This window comes from Hibiscus syriacus, unplaced genomic scaffold (assembly GCF_006381635.1).
Source record: "Hibiscus syriacus cultivar Baekdansim isolate YM2019G1 unplaced genomic scaffold, ASM638163v2 tig00110338_pilon, whole genome shotgun sequence".
NCBI classification, from domain to species: domain Eukaryota; kingdom Viridiplantae; phylum Streptophyta; class Magnoliopsida; order Malvales; family Malvaceae; genus Hibiscus; species Hibiscus syriacus.
Window position 1 is genome coordinate 468,173 of NW_024062691.1, and position 6,000 is coordinate 474,172.

Consider the following 6,000-nt stretch of genomic DNA (forward strand, 5'->3'; position numbering starts at 1 on the left):
ATCATCACATAACATATAATGCATTCAAGGCATATTCACACAGTACAATCTTAAATCATTATTCTACTTATACCATCCTATATTTAAAATGTCGGAGAGACTTATCACAAGTCTAACTTCTATCAAATCATATTTCATCTTAGTATGCACTCACCTGGCCTCATTCGTCAATACCAATCTCTTATATCTTTTTTATGACTATTACTTGGTCAACTTGTCCGGACTTTGCTCCCGATCTCTATCTACAATATACAATCCAATAAATATCGGGATTTAAATTTCTCAAAAATATTCTTACCAATGCAACTAAATAAAGAAATAATTTCTAATTTCCAACTTAAGTAGTATCGATACTACAAGTACAGTACTGATACCTCTATGCTTGTAGTATCGATACCCTTCCACGGTATCGATACCCATTTTGGATTCTGAAATTGCATTGCAAGAAATGGTACTGATACCTCCCCATTGGTATCGATACTCCATGAAAATTTATTACTCTTCTTCCTTATGGTATTGATATTGTTCATGCAGTATCGATAACCTACGCATAATTATCCCAAAATTTACCTTGTAGTATCGGTGCTCACTCAACCAGTACCGATACTACAAACCCATAATATATTTCTTAAACCCGAAAAGTTCAACACTTTACCCCAGACTCTACTTATTTAACTCTCTTTAGGCTTTATACTCAACTATAGATAAACCATCTTTTAACACTATAACACCTCATTACCTTCAATATCTCACTATAACTCTTGAAATTAAGATTCTTACTAAACTTTCAAGGTATTCTAAATTCATTTATAATACTTTAGACTTCTTAATTCATCTTATGAAAGTCAATTCATCAACAAAACTTTAAAAACTATATATCGATAATTCACTTCTACGCCCTTATTACAATTTCTTTTCTAATTCTCTTTTCTTGTTGTTTAAATCTTATATAAGTTTTCCTTAAGCTTATATAACACCCAAAGAACAAGAACCAACTTAAAGATTCAAGAAATAAATAGTTATACCCAACTCACCTTTAAAACTGAAGCTCGTCAGCAACAAGGAAGAAGATAACAATGTTCCAGACTTCTCTTTTTCCTTTCTCCCATTATCCACGTGTTTATATCCCTTAAAAAGAGAAAATAAAAATCTTTTCTTAGAAAATACCATAATACCCTTATTACTTTCACACTTTACTATTAAATCCAACATCAAATTATCTAATAAGTCCCTGAACTTATCAATTTTCAAAATCAGACCTCAAAGTTTCAAAACTTCCATTTTAGTCATTAGCCCTGATTTTGGGATGTTACAAAATGATAGTGAAACAAGGTCGTTCATCATTTCATACATGAAATATTTGTGAGAGAGATATCTTTAGGGGGATATGTGTTCAGGATTAGCTTTTTATTCACCGAAAAAATAAGTTATTAATGCATAATATTTTTTTTTCTTTTTCTTCTTTTTTATTTTTATTTTTTGTTATCTCAATTACTCGAGCTATTCCTCAAATTGTCAATGCAATATGCCCCATCTCGTCTTCTTGTGGAAAGTTTTGTATGCAAGATAATATCCTACATTTAATGTCGTTGGATTTCATTAGGCATGAGAAGGCTACTTTTGTGTCTAAGAAGATGTTAGCATGACTCTGAACAGAGAATAATATGTCAAGGATAACTGCTCAACATTTTGATGTTTCAAGAAAGGGTAATATCAAGGATGTGTGCTTCAATGTTGGTCATAATAATTTCAAGTGAAAAATCAAGGGATTATGTTTTCTGGCTAGGGACGAGAAACGAAAGGTTTAATCTCATCACTTGTTAAAAGACTATAACCTCGATCCTCAAAAAAGTTTTTCATTACTTGTCTTTCAATTATCTTTCAAGTTTTAAAAAGTTTTTCATTGTTCATATCCTTAGAAGGTAGCGTTTATTCATTAAGTGTTAACATCGAAACATTTTTAAAACTTAAAGAAAAATGAATGAAAAACACGGTCAAACAAGATGAAATGATTTTTTATACCAAAACAAAAAAATCTGCAGTGGGTGATTTGGTGACCAACTTATTGAATTGCCACATCATTGATTAAGCGCATGCCTCTGATCAAATTCTAATCCTTATGCTTTTATGCCCCACAACTCTTGGTGGTGCGCCTTGAGCTTCCCATTGAGTGATCATCATCGGTGGAATTAACATTATCATTTTCAAAACAAGGATGATATGACCTTGTGGGGTTTAAATTACTGTCACGAACTCTTCCATGAATCCACTAGTACTTTTATGATAAATGCAAATGCAAAGATGAAATGATGGGGGAAAATGAAAACAAAGAAATAAGACAAAACAAAAGAAATAAGTTAGTAAGGTAAATCAATAATTAAAATCAAAGCTACAACAATTTCTATCCCACATGATATCTACCCCACATGTTTTTATTCGTACTCGAACATGATTTCTACCTGCATGCTTTTTGGTATAACAATAAACCCCAACTGCATACATCTCTAGTTCACAGGCTTTGAGCAATAAGTAAAGAGGTAAGTAAGAAAATTCGAGCATCATAGGGTTTCAACATGACTATAGGGCGGGTTCTAATCTCACAGTAACACGGTTTGGTTCTAAAAAAAGTACCCGAGTTCTCTTTGTTTGTGCCCCTTGGGCTTTACCAAACCCTCAATCCTAAACTCATCACAGGTTTGTATGGACCAAGTTAAACTCGAGAGGATATATTCCTATATGCATGTACGAAGAATAAATTCTCACGAAGACAAGGTATATGAACCCCAAAGGCTACTTTCTAGGCATATACAGAGAATAAATTCTCACGTAAGCTTCGCTTTCACCCCCACTTAATAGGGACAGAGCTCAGGTATAGAGCTTAATAAATGCAATGGTCCTTTTATAAAATCTGAAAATCACTGAAAGCACAAAAATAAAGGCTCAAACTAATATTTTTATTTTAAAAAGACAACAAATAACCAATTATGGCTTGACTCTCTTCATGTCCCCATTAGAGTCGCCAAGCTATTGTAATGGTCCTTTGGGTGGTCTCGGGTTCGCGTTCGACTTAAAGTGAATAGTTTTACCTTTTTAGAGTCACCACCAACCTTTTGGGTTAGGTAAGCACCCCCACATCGCCCTTTCGATACCGACACGGTTATAAGTAATCTTAATAGAGAAAATTAAAGTTTGAGCCAAGATTTAATGAAAAGATCCAAATTACTTACCTTTGAGAGTCTTATGAAATAAAATAAGAGAATTATAAATAAAAAAAAAATGTGAGACTGAATTATTCTAATTTGTAAAAATAAAATAAAAGGTCACTGGTATCAAAATAAAATAAACTATCACTAAAATTAATGACATAGATAAATAAATGTAATATACAAAAATTAAAATTATATAAAAATAAATACAAAGATGAAATGATATAAATACAAACAATTAAAATTAAAGGAAGATAAATGCTAATTTAAATTGAAAGGAAAATCTTTTAGAATATTAAGTAAAAAAAGGGAAAATGAATTAAAAAAAAGACAATGCCAAAATAAGTCATCATAACAAAAATGAAAAAGAAATCAAAGAAACATATAGTAAGATTAAAGAAAATTTAATAATTTTAAATTACTCATCATATTAATAAATGAAAAAAATAACAAAACAAAATCAAATTAAAGAAAGAATGTGACAAAGTAAAATTAAAAAAGGAAAACATAAAAAATGTAAATTGGTTGAATTGAAATAAAATTATTTTTTTACATTATTCGAGAACTCTTTTCACTCTTTTTTTTTTTTTGAATTTATCATCAGTTTTCATCGAGAAACCTCAAGGAAGGCAAGACCTATAAAGATTTATTTGAAAGTCACTTCCTTATTCATTGATTCTCTCTTTCAATAGTATTTCAAACAAAAAAGCTGGAATTGACCAAAATAAATACAAGAAAAAAAAAAGAATTACCTTAAAATAATCGTTCTCTTTTTCCTCTTGTTTATCAAATTACAATGCTTTCAATACTCTCTCCTCTCTCTCTTTCTCTCTTTTTTTCTCTCTTTTTTCTTTAATGAGATGGAGAAGGTCACTATTTATAGGTGAGCCTCCTTACATCCAAATGTATAGATTATTTACATCAACGGTTAAGATGGTCTAAATCATACAAGATCTTCTTATCTAAGGAAATAACATTTAATATTATCTAATCACATCAATTACAATAATCATTTCCTTTGATCGGAGATCACACTCGATATGACAATATTCTTCCAGGAATTCTCTAATTCGGTGACACTTTCATTTTCTCCGAGGTTAGTGGAATGGACTCTAGCATTTCCTAAGTAAGGGCCTATTCAGATAAATTTGGAGCCCGGAAAAAAATTGAGTATTACACATGCATGCATGTGTATATATATATGAATTGAAACAAGAAGCTTTTCTCTTTCTGTGTTGATTTTGTTAGTCTGATACATAGTCTTCTCGCTGTACTGAATCATTTATGCAAGAAATGTAGTTGATGAGCTTCGTCAACTTCAACCTGACGATCAAACTCTAAACGGAAAATGCTTGAAATTCTGAAACGAGACCATTCGGAAGAAGAAACCAATCCTTTAGATGAAGTTGTTGATGGTATCATCCCTGATCTTTGTTTCTTTGTGTGTATATTTATTTGCTTTGATATGTTAGTTTGGCTGAGATGAGCCTTGATTGAATTAGCCTCTCAATGAAAATGTAATCTGATTTCTTCTTTCTATTTGTTGGCAGATTCGACTTTTCTGATGAGACTATTCAGAAGATCTTGTCAGGTAATCTTAGGTTCAATTCGAAGTTTTTATTATTCGTTCATTCCATGTTACATTTATCTGTCTTATGAATTTTATTCTTTTGTTTTAACTAATTCGAGTTGTTTCTTTTGTATAGGAGGTGGAGTTAACATCAATGATTTGTCCCTTGAAGAGAAGAAAACGGTTCCTAAGAGCTTTGGCATCTAGAGAATTGAGTAAGATGATTGAGCCATGGGATCCTTGGTGGTTGAAGCCTGCTGCCAAAACAATCTGTCTAAGCAAGGATGGAGCTCGACTCGTACAACCTATAGTGTCACCCAAAGATGATTCCCAAACCAACCAACCAAGTGAAATTCCTCGTGGCCCTGAAACAGCACTTCCTTCACTTCGAAAGCTCGTTTCTACGGAACCATCTCCCCTTTTAGCTGTTCATTTGGTTGACGTTGTATATGGTTATTGCTTCACCCTTCGCGTCTACGATGGAGATTGGCAACCTGAACCTTTAGGATCAGCAATGGTAGTATTCAGTATATCATGTGTATTAGGTCAAGTTGGACAGCCCGAAAACGTGTGGGAAGCTCTGTGTTATGCTTGGAGAAAACCTGCTCTTCGGCTTACCGGCACATCGGTGGCTTGCAATTTGGATTGACACTTGTTGATGACATAACAAGCCTGCTTTCCCTCGGAGGTCCTGCTTTAAATTGCATGGTTTTTGATCTACAAAGGATGATTGTGGCTGCTGAAAGGGAATTGAAATCCGAGAAACAAAGAAAGTCGGAAATGAAAAACAAGCTAAACTTGCTGAAAGAAGGTTCCAAACATGTTCCAAACATTACAAATAATTTAATATTTATTTCTCTTTTTTGAAGGATAATTCTATTTATTTTGAGTTTCATCACGATGTTTATTTTCTTACAGATGAACACACCAGTGAAATACTGCTCATGTGAGTAGAATGACATGGACTTTACTACTTTTTCAATACTACAACACTATTTAGAATGGTTCGAGATTGTGAACTCTAATTAAGACAACAAGTCAAGCGTTAGCTTCTTCATCAACAAACTATGGTTTTGATCCTAATCTAGTTTGTATTTTTTTTTATCAATGTGAATATAACTTTTGGTATGGTATCAACGCCTTAATCACCCCTTCGATCCAAGTGTAGCGTTATGCAATATCATAACATGGATACAAGTATTTGTTAAAAAAGTAACATGGTAA

General features: G+C 32.5%; 1 pseudogene; it reads left to right on the plus strand.

Moving 5' to 3' along the window:
- The window catches only part of LOC120120411, a 38,472-nt pseudogene extending 32,746 nt beyond the window's left edge, over positions 1 to 5,726 (plus strand).
- Positions 5,727 to 6,000: the final 274 nt, after the last annotated feature.